We start from the raw sequence: 21,654 nt of genomic DNA on the forward strand, positions 1-21,654 counted from the left end.
AGTGGTAGGACAACCCTCTGGCTTCCAGGCATTCTGCGCTAATGTTAGCGGGGCTGTGATGGGCTGGACAGGCCAGTTCCTAGGTCCACAGGTGGTGTGTGTGGGTGAGTGCCAGCTGTGGTGGTAATGGCAGATTGGGTGGGTCTGGCCTCAGGCTCCCTGGTTGTGTGTGGGTGCTGATTCAAAGAGGTAGTAGTAAGGTTTCTGGTGGAATACTCAGGTAAGGACAGCAGTGGCTGCGGTGTGGCCCTGCAGCTGGGGAGGACCAGTTTTCTTACAGTGGCAGCAGCTATAAACAGGTGGCTTCGGAGGAAACCCTTTGCCCCAGATGGCTGCTGCAAGTGGAGTACTCTTTCCTCAAGGTGCTTGTAGGTGTGTGGTGGTCCTGATGCTGGGGAAGAGGTGTTGTTACCAATGCCCCATGTTTGTGATAGCAGTCTGAAGCAGCACCAAGCTGTGGGCAAGGGATGTCAATGGGGATCTAGGGATGTGGACAGTCAGGGGCTTTGGGCCTTTGAGTAGCATGCATTCTGGTTGGGACTGTGTTCTCAAAATGGTGCCATGCTGGAACTGCTTAAGATTCAGGAGTGTGTGAGACCCAGCGTGAGCTTTCTCTCTGAAACAATGCCATTGTGTGATCTCCAGGCAACTCCCTATAATAGTCCCAGGGCCCCTGTGGGTCGAGGGGCTCTCCTGCAGCTAGGATTGCAGGATTTGCAGTGGGAATGTGGTAGTCACTCACTTACCCTTTCCCTGCATTAGGGAGCCTTTCCAGGCTCCCAGTGGTCCCAGACCAACAGGCTGCCTCACTTCATTCTCCTTCCTTGCCTTAGGTGTTTCCTGTTAATTCTCAGATGAATTCTAGTGTTCTCTGTTAGGCAATCTAATTAAAGTGTGATTATCTACTTGCTATTTTGGTTCTTCTTTGTTGGGGAGATACCAAATGCCTCTAGTCAGCCATCTTGAAGCCCTGCCCCTCTAGTCCCCTACAGAAACTCTAGAATTAGTTTGTCTTTATCCACCGATAAAAAACATTTATAAATCGTTGTCAATAGTAAGGCAATCTATGCACTAACAACCATTGGAAATTGACTACTGATGCACAATTTTCAGTGACTTAGTCATTCTTTATCTGATAAACACAGCCACCATGCACTCATGCTTTACCACTCCATCATTTATCAGGTGTCATCTCGTTTCTTTGTCAAACATTCCTTTAGTTCTATACATTTTGTGGTAAGTGAGAACCAATGTATTTGTATAAATATGAGTAAAGAAAGGTACAATGTAACTCTCAGCTTTCCAACCTGATTTTGAAGTTGAATTATTTAAAAAGGGCACTTACCTTTTGTTGATGTATTCTCTGATCTCAAACTATAGCTATACCACAGAATAGCCTGTTTATCAGGATTAAATTCTGATATTCTACATATGCATAACTTTGGTCTCACAATCAAATATTTATGATTTCAAGCCTTCAGAGTTATCCAATTATGGTTTATGATTAAATAGCCAGTAGTATGTGGTATGGATCCACAGGAAGAAAAGCTCCAAGAGGGGCTTTTTTTTAAGCAAAAGTCTTTTGCTACTTTTGTTGACTCAATTTCCCAAGTACCAAGAAGAGTAGTATCTGACCTTCTGTAGTTGCTCATGAAAAAAATGAAGGAGTGGCTTCCAGGGCTCTGTTGGAATGGTCTCTGGAAGCATCAAGCTAGTGTTTGACTGTAAAATTGATACGGGTACTGGCAATGATAGCAGTGGGCCTGGTGAGTAAAGAATTAATTCTTCAAGCATATATTGCTTTATTCGATATGAAGATTATTTTTATTTAATTTTAATTGACATTATTATTGTGTATATTTATGAGGTAAAATGTGATTTTTTAAAAAAAGATATGGGGTCTTGCTCTATCACAAGGTTAGAGTACAAAGGCATGTCATAGCTGACTGCAGCCTCAAACTCCTCGACTCAAATGATACTCCCATCTCAGTCTCCTAGGTAGCTGGGATTACAGAACTAAGCCGCCATGCCTGGACATATGTGAACATTTTAAAATAATCTTCATAGATTAAGAAAAGATCCTCTCCAGTTGTTTTTGCTTCCCTCTCATTTAAACGCCAACGTATTTTTGGCTTTTTTCTCATACATAATACACAAGCTAATAATATTTATGATAAATTAATTTATCTGCAATGTTTGCTGTCTTTATTCATGTAATATTGCCTAGCATGTATTCCAAAGTTAATATTGTTAAGTTTATCTGCAAGTTTGAATAGTTCATCAAGATATGTTTTGAAATTTGGATAGACCGTCAATTCCTTGGAATAGCCAACCCTATTGCTCTTCCTTTAGAATACACTCAAAATCCAACAATTTCTCTGTAATTTCACTGTCATGAACCAATCTTAGGACACTATCATCTCTCATCTAGATTATAGTAAGTTTCCTAAGTGACATCCTACTTCACCTTCATACCACCATGGCCATCTATCCTCTCACCCATACAGTTATACTCCATAGAGCAGCTGTGGTGAATATTTTATCATTTATACCACATGTCATTACATCCAATAATTCCCCATCTCAATCAGAGAGAAGCCAATGTCTTTACAACAGTCTGAAAGCCCCTAAATGGCCTGGCTACTTGCTACAGCTCTTACCTTTTGCTCTTACTATTTTTTCCTTGTTCATTCAGCTGTGTTCATACTGGCCTTTGTGCTATTTCTTGAACATGCTGAGCACCCCTACTTCAGTACATTTGTGCATTCTGCTTCCCCTAATTGAATGCTCTTCACCCAAATATATGCATGGTTCTCTCCGTTACTTCCTTCAGATCTCTATTCGCATCTTGTCCTTGAAGGTGCTATTACAAGATCTTGTTGTCTTTAATAAGGATCCCAGCCAAAGCTTGAAGGAGAGTAGGTAAATGTCTTTGGAAATTTAAGGAAAAGGAATCTATACTATGTAGCAGCACAAGCTTTTGGCAACATTGTTGTTCAGAGTAACTGGGTGATCTAGCTCAGCATCCTCAACTTTTTTGGCACTAATTGTTTCCTGGAAGACAATTTTTCTATGTCTTCCAGGAAACAATTAGTTTGGGGATGAAACTGTTCCACCTCAGACCATCAGGCATTAGATTTTTATAAGGAGTGTGCAGCCTAGATCTCTCTCATGTGCAGCTCACGAAAGGGTTCATGTTCCTATGAGAATCTAATGCCGCCGCTGATCTTGATTGGTTTGGTGCTATTCTATTGCCCATGCCACACCCACTGCAGAAGAGCCTTAGAGCCTGTGCACCCATCAGGCTTACTGCTATCACTGCTGGCACCTAAGCAATGATAGCAGCTTGAGAGGCAGAGTTCAGGCAGTAATGCTGGCTCAACCAGTACTCACCTCCTGCTGTGCAGCCAAGTCTCTAACAGGCAGTGGGACCCATACTGGTCCATGGCCCAGGGGATGGGAACCCCGATCTAGCTTAAGAGATTTCTAGACAAAATGTAAAAAATATTGCCTGTTTTATTCTTGCTGCTTAGAGTAAAATGTCTGGGTGACCAAATAATTCCCTTCTTCATCTCCTGAGATTACAGAAATTAATTATAACCTTCTTGATTTTTTAGCTATTGATGATTCTTTCTCTTTGAATACTACATTTGCAATGCTCATATGTTTATTTCATTTTTAGTTAAAGCCTGGAGCAGTATCAACAACAATTGAGTTTAAAATGAAGCAGTATCATTCCACCTTTCTTGCTGAATGCCCTTGCTATGTATTGTTTACTTTACATTTCCTTTGACCTTCTCAGAATTTTCTGGCTTTCCAATGTCATGCAAATATGAGTTTTGTTGGAGCTGGGCAGAATGGACAAAGGGATTGTTTAACATTTTGAGGATATTATGTGGGAATTTCAGGCCTAGTTCTGGTGCCAGGAAATCCATATATCACAAAATTGTTAGCCTCATTCTTTCTCAGCCTCATCAAGACACTCCCTCCACTGAATCCATCAAATTTTGTTCTTGTCTTATTATTTTTTGATTAACTAAATGGCATATTTGATATTCCACATGGTATTAGACTAATATTATTAAACATAAAGAAGGGACTTTAATGTTGTCCTATTGAAAGCAATTTTGAACAGCCAGTAATTTAATTCCAAATCTTTACTAATGTTTCCCTTACATCTTTCTCATTACTTCTCCATCTTTTATTTATCAAAATAATCTCCATAATCTACTTCATATTGATCCTTTGCTGATACTAGGACATTAGTTTTTATTATACAAATCAGTTCTTTTTCCAAAATGTGATTTATTTATAGTTCTCCAACATTTTGTTTAGTGGCATTCTTAGCTTAGGACACTTTCTAAATTGCTGATGCAAACAGTAAAAATGTATTTGTATACTACATGTATTTTTCTATGTAGAAGACATTCAATTAATGTCTTCAAATGTATACTTAGTAGAAGATATAAGATATACTCATATGTACAAAGCTTTTACTATTTACTAGGAATTTTGCTAACTATCTTCAATTCCTGAAATTGCCTAATAAGGACACTTGTAAAACTCAATTCCAGAAATTTAAAAATTTTTAACCTACAACACAGAAAGTGAAAATGCAATTCAAGGTGCCACAGCTAAATTTTGTGTAGATAAGTCTTTCTTTGGCTGTAGAAAGGATAGGTTTTAAAGAAATAAGAATGGCAAAAGAGCAGTTAAAAAACTATTTTAGTAATCTTGACAAGAGATAATGGAAGCCTTGCTAGTATTGTGGATAACAGAAAGGAAGGATATATTAGGAAAAAATTCAGCAATAAACAGAAAGGAAGGATATATTAGGAAAAAATTCAGCAATAAACAGAAAGGAAGGATATATTAGGAAAAAATTCAGCAATAAACTTGTATTTGGTGCATAATCTGTTAACTAGGGAAAATAATGGGCATTTGGACAGAATTTTCCTAGTAAATGCAATATTTTGCATCTTTTAGGTAAGAAAAACATTAGAAAAGAAAGCCTCAGGTCCTTTGCCTCTGAGAAAATGTTAAAGGGAATTAGGGAAACATGTTGTTTAACTTTTAGGTAAATGGTAGAGGATGACTCTTGAAAATACACATGTAATATTTGGAAAACACATAAATATTTGTTATGAAGAATAACAAAATGAACACACATGAATTCCCCACTGTACTGACAATTACATTACCAATACCTATTTATATGCTTCTCTGCTGTCTTCATGCCTGAGGTAGCTCTTATCCTGAAATTCTGTTTTATCTAAGAGGCCCTGAGGACTTTAATAAGGCTCACTAGCCCCCAATTTGCTCTAATGGTAGTGGAAGTCCCTTTGGACTTGTCAGACTCAATTACATTGTGTCACCTATGTAACTCATCGTATGTTGATCTTTGAGGTGTTATAGATTCGCTTCTGTTCTCTCTCATTCACATTCAATCATTTACCAGTGTTGGCTCTACAACAGAAAAAGGTCATTTTCTTATATTTTTCTTCATCAGATGGTAATAAATTAACACCTGAATTGCAGAATGGCAAAACTGATATAATCTAATATAACCTTTAACTACTACATTAGCCTGTTCTCACACTACTAAAGACATACCTGAGACTGGATAATTTATATGTAGAAAGAGACTTAATGGATTCATGGTTCCACATGGCTGGGGAGGCCTCACAATCATAGTGGAAGGCAAAGGAGTAGCAAAGACACATCTTACATGATGGCAGGCAAGAGAGCATGAGGCAGGGGAACTACCCTTTATAAAACCATCAGATCTCATGAGACTTATTCACTGTCACAAGAACAGCACGGGAAAAAAGGACCTCCATGATTCAATTACCTCCCACTGGGTCCCTCTCATGACATGTGGGGATTGTGGGAGCTACAATTCAAGATGAGATTTGGGTGGAGACACAGCCAAACCACATCAGCTATATAATCTTTAGCTATATAACTTGATATAACTATATAACCTTTCTAACCTTGGGTAAAAAGCTGCAAGGTATGTTCCTACTTTCTTCTTAAACAAACAAACAAACAAAAGTCCTGTAGTTAAAGGTGTAATACTGCCTCACTATAAGAATATAGACAGATCATACCTTTTGGAAATAGTCAAGAAACATATCAGACCACTAGGACAAATTCCCTGGGATTTCAAAAGGAGGAGAGAGACTTTTTGTATCGTTTACAATCCTTTGTCTTGAGAAAAGAAGATACATGTAGGTAGGAGGACAGGAATTATATTTTTTACGCTTGTTAAAAAATTGCGAAGAACACTATTTAGTTCTAGTAGAACTAATAACAAAACAAAATTCTCATTGTGGTAAAAATGCATATCATTAAATTTACCATCACAGCCATTTATAAATGGACAACTCAGTAGTGTTAAATGTATTAATATTGTTGTGCAACAGAGCACTAGAACATTTTCATCTTGCAAAACTGAAACTATACACTCCATACTTGTTAAATGTTAATTCCTCTTTCCGCCAGCCCTAGCCCCTGGCAACCACCTTTATATTTTATGATTTGAACTACTTTAGAAATTTCATGAATGGGATCATGTAGTAAATGTCCTTTTGTGACTGATTTATTTTGCTTAGCATAATATCCTCCAAATACATACATGTTGTAGCGTGTGACAGTATTTCCTTCTTTTTTAGGGCTATATCATTTATCTATTCCACTGTCAATGGACATTTGGGTTGCTTCCACTTCTTGATTATTGTAAATAATGCAGTTAATAACATGAGTATACAAATATCTCTTTAAATTCTCCTTTAAATTATTTTGGATATATACCCAGATGTGGGATTGCTGGGTCATGTGGGAGTTCTACTTTTAATACTTTGAGAAACCTCCATATTGTTTTCCACATTGGCTGCACTATTTTACATTCTCACCAACAGTGCACAATGGTGCCAGTTTCTCCACATTTGTGCCAACATATTATTTTTTATTCTTTTGATATTAGCCATCCTAGTGGATATGAGGTGATATCTCCTTGCAGTTTTGATTTGCATTTATCTTATGATTAGTGATGTAGAACATATTTTCATATCCTTGCTGGCCATTTGTATTCTTCTTTGGAGAATTTTCAATTAAAGTCCTTTGCCCATTTTCAATTGTGTTATTTGTTTTATTATCATTGAGTTGTAGAAGTTCCTTTTATGTTCTGGATATTAATCCCTTATCAGATATGTGATTTGCAAATATTTTTTCCCATTCCTTTTTTATTATACTTTACGTTCTAGGGTACATGTGCACAATGTGCAGGTTTGTTACATATGTATACATGTGCCATGTTGGTGTGCTGCACCCATTAACTCGTCGTTTACATTAGGTATATCTCCTAATGACATCCCTCCCCACTTCCTCCACCCCACAACAGGCCCTGGTGTGTGATGTTCTCCTTCCTGTGTCCAAGACTAATAAAGAAGAAAAGAAAGAAGAATCAAATAGATTCAATAAAAAATGGTAAAGGGGCCGACCCCACAGAAACACAAACTACCATCAGAGAATACTATAAACACCTCTATGCAAACAAACTAGAAAACCTAGAAGAAATAGATCAATTCCTGGACAAATACACTCTCCCCAGACTAAACCAGGAAGAAGTTGAATCCCTGAATAGATCAATAACAGGCTCTGAAATTGAGGCAATAATTAATAGCCTACAAACCAAAAAAAGTCCAGGACCAGATGGATTCACAGCCAAATTCTTCCAGAGGTACAAGGATGAGCTGGTACCATTCCTTCTGAAACTATTCCAATCAATAGAAAAAGAGAGAATCCTCCCTAACTCATTTTATGAGGCCAACATCATCCTGATACCAAAGCCTGGCAGAGACACACACAAAAAAAGAGTATTTTCTCCCATTCTATGGGCTGCCTTTTCACTCTGTTCAAGAAGAATCTTTATTGACTTAGTTTCATTGTAAATAGCACGTGATTTGGTATTTCTAAGTCATAAGGGGTTCAATAGGGTCATTGTAGGAACCTTCACATCTTATTTAAATGTTGCTTACCCAACTTATGACCTTGTCATGCAAATCTTTTGCTGTTCATTTCTGCTCTTCTGCTGTTGCCCAAATAGATTAATACTTCCTCAATAATGTTCCATATTCTGAAATCTAGTTTTTGCTTCTTCTCAGTAAAATTAATCTCAGATTCTAAATTCAAAGACCAACCAAACTCAAAATAACTTGGAAGAGTTTGTTTGAGTTGTAGTATTGAAAAGGAGCTGGAGAGCACATCTCAGCTCAGTGAGGGAGGAAGTTCCTGACCAATTATATCTGACAGAAGGATAACGCTGGAGTATGGCAGGCCTGGTGCCAAGCTTTGACCATCTATTTTATAAATGAAGATATGGTAATATCTTAATAGTTAACTGGTGTTTGTACTCCAGTCAGCACACAAAAAAATCTACTAACCAGAAGGGTGTTATTGATGACTAAGATAACTATAACTTATTGAATTGTTACTCTATACCAGGTTTCATGCTTTATCTTACCCCATACTTGAAATAATCTTTGTGATAGGTATTTCCCTACTGTGGAGATAGGAACACAAATTGACACACAGAGGTTAAATATTGGCCCAGGTTTCATAATTCTAAGTGGCAGATCTGGGCTTTCAAACTTAGAGCTGAGGGACTCAAAATATCAACTTTTCTGAACTAGAACGTATGAGCACATCATCCACATATTTACCATACAGTGTTGTTCATAGTATGACAGTAGTATATGATATAAACAGGAGGGAGAATGAGATTTATTTATGATTATTCAGAGATAGACTGATGCACAATAAATTCAGGAACTGGAGAGAATTTACATTTTCCTTTAAAGAGATGAGAACACTGATTCATGAGTGGGAGTGCTCAATAGAAGAATGGTTTAAAATGACATGAGGGTTCCTGTCATTATTTTATATAATGCTTTTAGCAATGCAAAATACTTGGAAAAATTAGGGAACAGTATTACACAGCTTGTTGAGTCAGTGGAGAAGAATAATATATGCAGTTAATGTTTCTGATCTGGAGCTGCCTAACAGTAACATGTATAATTTCTATTTTAATCCCGGTATGATTTTACAAATATAAAAAGATGCATGGTCTTGATGGCATTTGTGCCTGATATCTGATATGTGCTTGAGGAAGTTTTCATCTCCAACAGTCTCAGATAGGCCAATTCTCTTATTTTCTATGAGGTCTGCAGCACAGTCAGTGAAGTGTGAAGTAAAGAACCAAAGCTTTGAACTATGAAGCAGTACTTCTAGCACATTGTGGTAAAATGGCAAAGAAACAGAATGACTTTTTTTTTTTTTTTCCCAGACACACTGATAAAATAGAGTAAGAATGTGGAACAGGCTGTTTCCTTCCCTTTTTAAAAATTGTATTCTTTTAATTGGAGCATGTTCATTTAATGCTCTTAGAATTATTATCAATTTGAGGTGAGTTAATAGCAGTATCAGAATCACAAATTTAGTTCTTGTGAGAGAAAAAAATATTAGAATTGTATACAGTCTTTTGTGGGGAAAGCCATGAGAACAATGAAGTGTGAAAGTTAGATTATACCAGTTACTTATGCTTAATAACTTAGTGATATCACAAATCAAATCCCTGGTTCTCAAATTTTAATATGAGAAATATAGTTTCTAAGATACGTCTAAGGAGAGCCAAAAATAAACAAAATATTGTCTTTGTTACTGAACATTAACGCTATGTATTAAGAAGTGAAGTATACTGCATTCCACCTCATTTGGTATGATGATGGTAGAATTACACTGATGGATGTGGCCAGTCAACATAAAGGCATGATGTGCATACAGATATTCTTTGTCATAAAATATGCATATTACGTGCATTGTTGAAACATGTTTGATTTGTAACACTGAGAATTGAACTTCAAGTCATAAGTTTCTTTTTTTTTTTGAGACGGAGTCTCGCTCTCCCGGGCTGGAGTGCAGTGGCCGGATCTCAGCTCACTGCAAGCTGCGCCTCCCGGGTTTACGCCATTCTCCTGCCTCAGCCTCCCGAGTAGCTGGGACTACAGGCGCCCGCCACCTCGCCCGGCTAGATTTTTGTATTATTTTAGTAGAGACGGGGTTTCACTGTGTTAGCCAGGATGGTCTCGATCTCCTGACCTCGTGATCCGCCCGTCTCGGCCTCCCAAAGTGCTGGGATTACAGGCTTGAGCCACCGCGCCCGGCCAAGTCATAAGTTTCTTGAAGATCTAGACTGTTCCTTGACAATCACTCAAAGAAACATTGTATGGTGAGAATAAATCAAACACATATATATATTAAAAGCCAGTTTCTCCACCAGCAAACTATGAGAGAAATTTCATTTTTGAAACTTTGCTTTTGCCACAGTGTAATAGGAATAGCAGAGTCTATCTTATAGGTGCTGATCGTATTAATGTGCTCTGGGAACCTAGTATAGGACCTGACCCTCATAATGTGCTTGGTTACCATTTATTACCTTCCCTCCTTTGCTTTGCAACTCAAATCCTAGTACACAAATCTTAGTTTCATGCATGGCCCGTAATCAATAATATTGCCTTTTATAAAAGAAATAGCTAGGCCAGGCACGGTGGCTCACACCTGTAATCCGAGCATTTTGGGAGGCTGAGATGGGCACATTGCCTGAGCCCAGGAGTTTGAGGTCAGCCTGGGCAACATAGTAATAGCCAGTCCCTATGCAAAGAAGAAAAAGACAAAAATTAGCTGCACATGGTGGCACACATGTCGTCCCAGCTATTTGAGAGGCTGAGATGGAAGGATCGTTTGAGTCCAGGAGGCAGAGGTTGCAGTGACATGAGATGGCACCACTGCACTCCAGCCTGGGTGACAAAACAAGATCCCGTCTCAAAAAAAGGGTAATAATAATAGCAAAAAAATAAATAAAATAAAAAAGAAGCTAAACCGTTTTATCAAGGTGCATTTCATATGCTATAAAACCCACCCATTCTAAATGTATGATTCAGCAGTTCGTCTATATAGAAAATTTCACAAAATATACAAAATTTTCCTTCAGATAATTAAGAAGCTTATGAATTTTATCATATATTAGTAAAGAAATGTAAGCCTTATTTCCGTATGCTAGCAACCATCAAAAATTTTAATTAATCAAATTTATAATAGCAAATAAATGTGATTTTTGTAATTTATAATAGCAACTAAAATAAAAGGACTAGAAATAAAACATACAATAAAATGTATAGAGATCTTTATGAAAAAATTATCAAACATGATTATAAAACATTACATCAATATCTTCAAATTATTGGCTGTTTCTCCAATAATCTATAGATTACAATGCTTTCCAATCAAAATTCCAATATATATTAATTATAAGACTTAATAATCAGATTCCAGAGTTTATAAGGAAGACCAAATGTCCAGGAGTAACTATACTGAACTATAGTATAGTTTCATGTTTCAGTAACATGTTTCAGCCATGTTTCAGTAACATGACTGAAAATGAGCAAGATATAAGCTTGTTCTACCTGTTATACAGATTTACTATAAAGTTACAATTAATGCAGTGTGGCACAGCTATAAAGGTAAGTAAACACATATATATTACATATACACATATATTATATATATGTTGCTTATATGAGGCAGAAATTATTATTTCAGATTAATGGGGAAATATGGATGCCATTCAATAACTGGTATTTGTGACATAAATTTATACTGTACACAAAAAGAAAATCCAAATGGTTAAAGACTTGCATATAAAAGACCAATCTTCAAAATTTTGTAAGGAAATAGGAAACACAGAGAAATATTCTTATCACCTTCTCATATGAAAGGATTTCTTAAATGAGACACAAACTATATGATCCACAAACCTAACAAATGAGAAATTATATTGGAATCTAAAAATTCCATTCATTAAAGGTATGGCAAAATAGGGTACAGAACTTCGAGAGTGTACTGAAACATTTGTCGTCAACAAAGCTATGCATAAAGTGTATGCTTTAGATAAAGAAAGCCAAAAATGTTATAAGGAAAATTCACATAATCAAATAGAATAACAGGCAAATGGTATTGAAAGATATTTTAAAGAGAAGGAAATAAACTTATTTAAAAAGGTTCAATCCCATCAGGGAAAGGCAATTTTAAAAAGATAGAAATTATCTCACAACTGCCATATTAAATACAGAAAAATTAATTTCAAAGGTTTTAGAAAGGAGTAAATGGCTAATCAACTCCCATATGCTCTTGGTGGGAATGCTTTCAGTTGGTAACTTTGCATTGCATTTCAATTTGGTGATATATTATTGGTCTCTATATAGCAATGAAAATGAGTGAACTACAGAAATGCATACTAATATGGAGGGGTCTTAAATAATATGCTAAGAAAAACAAGCAAGCCATGAAAGATTATGGAAGTTTTTATACATTTTACATAAATTTCATAAAAAGTAATATTATTGGGGATCCATTCATATGAGGTTATTTTAGTTTATTTGTGCTGCTATAACAACACCACAGAGTGGTCATTTATAAAGAACAAGAATTTCTCATATTCTGGAGGCTGCAAACCCAAGATCAAGGCACTGGCATTTGGGGTCTGGTGAGGTTGCATCATCTGGATGGGAGGAACACTTTGTCCTCATATGGCCAAAGGCAGAAGGGCAAATGGGAGAGAACTCCCTCTGTCAAGCCCTTTTATAAGAGCACCTAATCCTCTGCAAGAGGGATAAGCCTCCATGACCTAATCACCTCTTGCGGGCCCTGCCTCAATACTATCACATTGGCAACACCTAAATTTTGGTGGGGACACATTAAGATGATAGCAGAAATCCAAGTAAAATGGCAAGCAAAAAATAATAATTTTCAGGATAGATATATTTGGGAAGGATAGTGCAATTCAGGAGGAACACAGGGGTTCAAACTTTTCAAAGAGAGTAGAGGATAAGATAGAACAATTTACTTGCCAAGGGAAAATTCTCTTTAGTTGCAGGTAGAGGAGGGTGGAAGTGCTCATATGTGAGTAAGTCTTTCCTGCATCATACAAAAGCAAATACTTAAATGATCCCTGACTTCTGTAGGATTTTCTATGTTTTATAACTAGCACAATTTCTTTTCTTCCATTTTGATAATTTTATAGATTATCAGATGAAGTGTCGTTGTTACAAAACATGTTGGCTATGTACAAATCTCTCTCACCATCACACCAAACTTAGTACTTCACTGATTCTTTCTTGCATGGATTCCATTGTGAGTTCATATTCTTACTCTAAATAAAGCTCTTCTTAAAGAATGTCTGCTATTGAATTTTAGGACTTTCTGCCAGTATGCATTTTCCAAGAATGGCAATGGTATTTTAGTAAAGTGTTTCCCTAATAAAGTACTTGCTCAACATTTACTATAGTCAGTTATCATTTTACTCAAATGAAAGTACTGAGAATTATTCTCCTGTAAATTGTGTAATATTTCCCTATTAGGGGATGTTGATTAGACAATACTGAGTCATGATACTAAGTTAATCCAGGAGTAGTAACAGTTGAAGACTTTCTGCAGGGAAAAAAATCATATAAGTAAAAAAAACATGTAATAAATAAAGACAGATACAGTTTTAATTCCCTGCACCACCAATTAATATATGTGTGGTAGTGGGCAAACTACCTAAATTCTCTAAGCTCCACATTTCTTGGTTGTCCAGAATCTGATTTGCTATTTATTGGTAGTAGAGATACGTGAAACTCCCAGCATACTTCCTAGATGAGAATAGTCACACAATAAGCCATAACCATTAGCATTATTTTGAATATTGTTTTCTGCATAATAAAAACTTGGAAATATATAGGTAATTGTAAAATATTTGCCATTTTCCTGTCCAGAACCACTTGCAGCCTGAAATTGCATCTGTATGTTAAAAATTAGGTTCACCTTTTTATGAGAAGTAACAATACTAGTTTGAAGGCCAGCTTTTGTTTGAAGACTAGTTGCAAGATGTATAAATGTGGTAAGAATCATTACTTTTTTTCAATGATCTTAAAAAAAAATTAACTGTTTGATTTTTCAATCCAGTCAAACCAGTTTGCTGATGCTCAAACCTCTGTGAACAGCTCTGGCCAAGAGATAATTAATCTTTACTTTAAGGTAGAATTTATTTCTCTGTAAATTAGATTTTCCTTCTACTCACTGGTTCTATTAATTCAATCAGCCATTAGTTCATTCCTCTAATGTCTAATGAACATATAATATGTGCCCATCGTTAGTTAAAGAGCACAATTCTATCTCTCTCCTCCTGGACAATACTTAAAGTACTTTAAGACGACTATGAAACTCCAACTTTACCTCTTAAGCATCACAATTACATTTTACTTTATCATTCTATAAACTTTTGTCTTTCTTCACCATCCTAATCCCAAAGTGTTTGTATCTCTAACAAGTCACGATTACAATTGAGTAAAAGTTATTGCCTTTTGTTATTTAAATTATATCTTGCTATGACATTATCTTAAAACATCTTTTATAATTCCACACTGAGAAATGTACTAAGTTGAGCTACTGGATTATTTTGTAATTGATCTTTTTTTTTTTTTTTTTTTTTTTTTTGAGACGGAGTCTCGCTCTGTCGCCCAGGCTGGAGTGAAGTGGCCAGATCTCAGCTCACTGCAAGCTCCGCCTCCCGGGTTCACGCCATTCTCCTGCCTCAGCCTCCCGAGTTGCTGGGACTACAGGCGCCCGCCACCTCGCCCGGCTAGTTTTTTGTATTTTTTAGTAGAGACGGGGTTTCACCGTGTTAGCCAGGATGGTCTCGATCTCCTGACCTCGTGATCCGCCCGTCTCGGCCTCCCAAAGTGCTGGGATTACAGGCTTGAGCCACCGCGCCCGGCCTGTAATTGATCTTAACCTTTGATCCCCATGTTGTCCTAAAGGTAAGAATCTCTTGTGGGGAGGTTGTTAGTAGAGTATAAATCACTGAATCTCACCTTTGAATATTTTCATTCAGTAGGTCTGGGTTGAACCTGGCAAACCTACTTGCGTTTTTATTTTGAAATAAATACTCAGGTGAGTGTTTCTTTTCTTTAAAAAAGTTTGCAAAACATTGGTATAGTACATTATAAATACAATTATATTAATTACAATTATTAGTGATGATGATGCCATATGTTTAAATCCCTTCACTGATTTTGAATATTAAGACATGAGACTTAAATTAATGCTGAACCAAATATTTCAGAGTGGTCACATCTAACTCACTAGGCTGTAGGGGCAAGATCCTTGGAGAACCAAAAGGTCCAATCTGACTCTGTCACTGACTGGCTATGTAACCTTGGACCAGACACTGAATTTCTCTTAGCCTCACTTCAATGATTTATTAAAATAAAATAATCTTTTGTGTATATTTCATAGAATTTGGGGGAGGATAAAATGAAACAAGGTGGTTATATATGTGTAATGGGATAATAATCTATAGAAAATCAAGCTTATTTTAATTTTAAACTATCAATAACACTTCCACACATTATCTAAGGCATAATGAATTGATTAAAATAAAGAGTTTTCTAGTTTATTCCCTTATTAGAAATGTTTGGCATTGTCATTGTATGCACACTCTTTTCTTAAGAAAGATTCTAGACCAACTGGTGCCAAGAATGCTGATATTATTATGTACATTTTCTCCTGAGTTAGAACTAGAGACAAACATACAACTAATTATTTGTAAAACGCCTGTCAGTTTTACTGAGTCCTCAGGGAAGAAGGAAAGTGTTATTAAATCTAGGCCTTTGTATTGATGACAGCAATCTATGGACCAACTTCACCTGACATTTAACAAAGCTGTGGGTGGTCATTACATATTTTGAGCAAGTAAATAAGTACAGGTCTTCTGTGTGCTTTAATATATAACCAACTCTGCAATTTTAATTTTATTTCAAAATCCTCAGTGGGCAAAAAAATACCAACACAGTCATAATTGTTTTCTAGAGCTTGTTTACCTTTCAATTTTTTCCTTGTACATGTCCTCTTATCTCCTTCATTTTAAAGTATTATCCATTTAAAATATTGTGCCTTTTAAATAAGTGATGTGTGTTTTCCCTTTTCTAAATTTCTCAAGGAAGAGCATTCTCTCATATTTCTAGTTTATGTTGAGGCTGTACTGCCTCAAGAAGCCTTTTTAATAGAGATTCCTGATAATAATCAATGATGTAATAATGTCTAAATTTTTCTAATTCATTCTAAAATAAGAATAAATGAAAATACATATAGGCAATTACCCTATTACTTCACTATCACCAAGGCATAGTAAGCCCTCATTTGAAATCATCGATAAATACGTGGAAATTATGACTTTAAACAACACACATATAATGAATCCAAATTTTTTCTCATCAACTAAGGATGTTATTTGAGGACCTGTTACACATTGATTTACTTAAAGTCACAGTTTCCAAGAACCTATCAATAACATTACTGTATCTTACTGAGACGTATTGTTGATACGTAGTTTTTGGAAATGTGTACTTTTATATGTGCTTTATGATGAACACCACATCTTGACTTTCGTTGTGTTAAACTGCTAGAATGAAAATTACATTAGAAAGTCAGGGCATAGACTCTGAATTGTTTCAGGGTTTTATAAAGTAAGAAGATGGTTTCTGTCCTTAAAGTGTTTTAAATCTAAGAACGAAATAAGGCACAGATACTTCTTTTAGTCATCCATCAAACCTATATTGAGCATCTTCAATCTGTATCCTTCAATGAGTGGGCACTAGGAAACAATAATTACATATAAATGAGAGACAAAAAGAAGGGGTAGCTATATGAGTAGTAGTGTGAGACAGAGGAAAGAAAATGGCCTTTAAAATCAGAGCAAGCATCTGGTACTTACCAAATCTAGCTATTGATTAAATCACTTACATTCCCTAAGCTTCAATTTCTTCGCTCATGGCTATACCTAAAATGTTATATAAAGGAAGTGAAAATTCACATATCATCTTAATTATGAGATAAAATAATTCTTAAAAGAAATTGGTGTACATTTTGAAGTCTTGGAGCAGAGGGAGGAACAGGAAAAGAAAATGTCTTTTATTTATGATAGATAGATAGACAGGAGATCAAGAGCAGCTATTTAGCAAAGTGCCCTTTCAGTAAACTGAACTCCGACAGCTGTCAAATACCATCATAAGTTTGAAAAGATCTGTGTCAGTCAGTCCTGGTAAATTGTCCGTAGAAATTAGAGTTACAGTATCACCTGGCTGAAGCATCTGTCAAGAATCTGATTAAGTATCTCTTCACTGTTCGTCCATACTTGACTTATTTTTTAAACAGAAGCAAAACATTATTTTGTAAATAAGAAATAAGAAGTTTGCAGTATAAATACAGATAGAAGTAATATTGTATAAATAAATGAAGACCACCTAAATGAGGGCAAGCAGAGGCGATTTATGCAAAGCTTGGAATAAGAAGGAAGTCAGCCACCATCAGTTGCATTTGGGAGAGATTTACAGGCGGGTAGGAAAGTGTGAAAATGTTAGAGTTTTTGTTTGTTTTTAAAGGAAGGCTTCAGATATGCTTATAATGGAGGTTGCTGGCATGAAGAAACTAGAGGCAGGCTAAGAGGAGTGGAGCAGCCTCTGAGATTGTTTTGGGAGCATTTTTGGCTTTCTCTAGCTGACACTAAATTGGAAGCAGAAGGCTGGGGCAAAAAAATTAGAGAAGCTGGAAGTTTTTGATCAAGTCCTGACTATTCTGAGCCATATGCTGCAGAGGTTGTGGTTTAATTTCCCAAAGTGGTTGTTCCAGAGGTTGTTGGTCAGAGTTCTGTTTTCATGTTGGATTGGTCATTGTACATTTGATTATTCAGTCTCTCCATACATACAGATTTATTGCCAAAGTAAAATCTGTCAATTATTCAGCTAATATAAAATACTGATAACAGATTTTGGATCAAGTTGATTAAATTACATGATTAATTGAGGTATCAAAAATGAGAAGAAGAAGGGGGGAAACAAGATGAAGTTTGGAGGAGGAGATGCAAGATAATGCAGTAAAAAAAAAATGTCAAGTCAATGGCAGAACACATGAATTAACTGTGCCTAAATGAGTAATTATAACACAGCTTCATATCCATGGATAACAATAGCACACATATTCTATTGATACACATTTATTGATTTCGTATAATCAAAACTCTTTGCTGGAAATAGAGATATTAAGATAAAATGTCATTTTCATTGTTCTCAGTTATTTTTAAGGTGTGGAATTTCTTTACGAACACTCCAGAATTCACTGTCCTCAATTTCCTTCAGCACAGTAGGCCGAAAACATTTTCTCAGTTATTAAGACAGGCATTTTCTCCGTCTTATTCAACTAATACCTGTCCAGTGATGAGAAAGCTACTCTGGGATCTGAGTTCCACTCTCAAGGGGGCCCTACACCGGTCCTCGGAGGCTTAAGACTGCGCCATTACTGTGTCTTCAATCACGAAAGCCACAGACATGCATTTGGGGAGTCAGAATAGGGTCCAACCTTCAGGCTCTACCCCTATTTGTTTATTTTGTAGTCGCTATATTAATGGCTATATCATTGTTTTACTTAAACCTTCGGGGGTATGAACTTTTTCAGTGCAGCTCTTTTAATTAACGATTGATTTTTCAATAACTCTAAAGTTTGAATACAATTTATAATTTTCAATGAACTATAAAAACATAAGAAGCTTCATAAGGAAATCAGTGGAGTATAAAATACCTGGTTCATTTGGTTTCAGTTCAGTGATGTCTTGTTAACAACTGAATTATAGAGAGAAGTAAAAACAAAATCTGTCCTTGGGTGAAAAAACTCTTTCCGTAAAGAGTTTATTTTATTTTCTCATTAATTCAAAACATTGCAGAGAATGTGATTAATATCCCCCTACTAAGTTTTCAATAATGTATAGGATAGCCTCAGTATCACCAGGGGACAGAAGGGGTTTTAAAAACGAAAGCACCTTTAGCAGATGAGGGCATTACATACACTTAAACTGTATAAATGTGTTCTCAGTTGGAGTCCTATCTATAATATGACTCAACATTTGCAGAAAGATCTTACTTGTTTTCTTTTTGAAGAAGATTCATTTGTACTTTTGAAGGACATGTTTGTAAAGGAAGTGGCAGTGTTAGATCCACTTGATCTTTACTCCTTTTTTTATTTTCTCCTTACTCTCTTTCCTTCTTGCATTATTTTGCTAAATTGGCTTCCTTTTTCTTAACACATCATGCTTTCACTGAATTTATTTTTGCTTAGTGAATCTCTAAACTCATGAAATGATTAGACTTTCGCTTACACAAAGGCTCTTCAGAAGTAATTGAATATATAGTCATGAAGATACTGCATTGTGGACAATTTTGTTATGCTTCTTCAAGGAGGGAAGGGAAAGAAAGACCTGAGACTGGTGAACAACACAGCCTTGCCCTTTGTATATGTAATATACTGTCTTTTGTGGGGACTTTTCTTTTATGCATGGAGTTGCCACTTGTTAATTCACTGGGTCACTAGGATCATTTGCACATATACACACCAACTTGTTAAAAACGAACAATGCTGAAAGCAACAAACAATGAAGACTCGTTTGCTACTAAGATAAAAGAGTTTGCTGCTATTTAATCTTGATGTTTTAGATACTAAATAGGGACTTATTTAACTTCAGAGAACACTTTTAGGAACCTTCTTTAAATTGTGTTTTTTAAACTTCTTCAGTGTATCATTACCTATGTGACTCATGTGTTTGATCAGACAGAATGGAACCTTTTATTTTCTTCTGAACAGGAAAAAGAAACAGTAATTGTTCTCCCTTTCAATAACCAAGCACTCATGGTTTATATTGATTTTGAATCCCCTCATTGACCACATAGGTAAATTATGTAGTTCAAGTATTACTATTTAGGTTGTATTTTTGGAAGAAAAAATTTACCTAAATAATTAGATTTCTGTTTTTCTGCATGTATCTTTTAATTAATAATTGATTTTTCCATAACTCTAAAGTTTGAGTACAGGGTCTAATTTCGAATGCACTAGAAAATACAAGAACCTTTATAGGGAGATCAATTGAGTACAAAAAGCCTGGTTCATTTGGTTTTACTTCCATGGTGTCTTGTTAACAATTAAATTATAGAGAGGAATAAACACAAAATCTGTCCTTGGATGAAAATTTAAGATGAACTTCTTGGAGAGAGTGTCAATACTATTTTATATCTGATTGTTTAGAAAATGTTTAGATATTCTGTATCTTGGATAAAGCACTAGAAATAGGATTATAGACTCATTAGAAGAGAAATATGATTAGTATCACACCATTAGGGTCCTTCTTTAAACAAAAACAAAAAGCCCATCCTCTCCCATGACACATAAAACAAAATAAAAGCTTACTGTGCTTTAACACTATTATAGGTCATTTTCTGAGTTGTAGAGGGGTAGTAAGTGGTTCTAATGGCGAGGAATAAAGGAAATGTGGGCGTGATAGAGCTGAGACTCTTTTCAAGGAGTTAGCTTATAGAAGGGAGTAGAGTAGCTCTCAGTTATCATTTGAATTCCATTTCCCTTACATTATTCCCTAAACTCTAGGGAAGCCCCTTTAAATATATAATATTTGGTCTCAGTTTTTGTGTCCATGCTTTGGATATGGAGTAGGGAATAAGGCATTGCCAAAAACAGCACAGGTGACAACAAAATTCCTTCACACAGGCCCAGAGTCAAGAGCAGCATCAGAAGGAAATGGAAGACTTCTCTGCAAGGTGGCAGTATATTAGTCTGTTTTCATGCTGCTGATTCAGAAATACTCAAGATTGGGTAATTTACAAAGGAAAGTGGTTTAATGGACTCACAGTTCCACATGGCTAGGGAGGCCTAACCATCATGGGGGAAGGCAAAAGGCACGTTTTATAGGGCAGCAGACAAGAGAGGATGAAACAAATGAAAGGGGAACTCCTTATAAAATCACCAGGAGAACAGTATGGAGGAAATCACCCATGTGATTCAATTATCTCCTGTTTGGCCCCTCCCACAACACAGAGGAACTGTGGGAGATACAATTCAAGATGAGATTTGGGTGGGAGCACAGCCAAGCCATATCAGGCAACTTCATGAAGAAATATCTGGAAGACAGTGAGATGGTAGTTAATATCAAAAAATGAGACAATGAGACCTGAGCTATAATAATTTGCTATACAAAGCATTGTGACATAACTAGTAGTGATGAGCTGGTAAAATCTGAGATACACGGGATAATAGGTGAGATTGTGGGTGAATTTTATTTTCTTCCCTTTAATCCATTTTCCATAGTAATAATTTTTAATAATAATTATGAAAAAGAAACAATATTATGTTTATGTGATCATAGTGTCCAGATGGAAAAAGCTTAGGGCCTGAACTAGGGTGATAACACTGGGAACAGGAAAGAAAAAACTGAAGCCATCTGAACAGACACCTCACCAAAGAAGTTATACAGATGGTAAAGAAGCATCTGAAAAGCTGCATCATGTCATATGTCATTAGGGAAATACAAACTAAAACAGTTAGATACTACTACAAATCTATTAGAAGGACCCTAACCCAGAACACTGACAACAAATGCTGATAAGAATATGAAGCAACAGAAACTCTCATTTTTTGCTGATGGGAATGCTAAGTGGCATAGCT

Source organism: Trachypithecus francoisi, unplaced genomic scaffold, assembly GCF_009764315.1.
Source record: "Trachypithecus francoisi isolate TF-2019V2 unplaced genomic scaffold, Tfra_2.0 Lachesis_group17, whole genome shotgun sequence".
In the NCBI taxonomy this organism is placed as follows: domain Eukaryota; kingdom Metazoa; phylum Chordata; class Mammalia; order Primates; family Cercopithecidae; genus Trachypithecus; species Trachypithecus francoisi.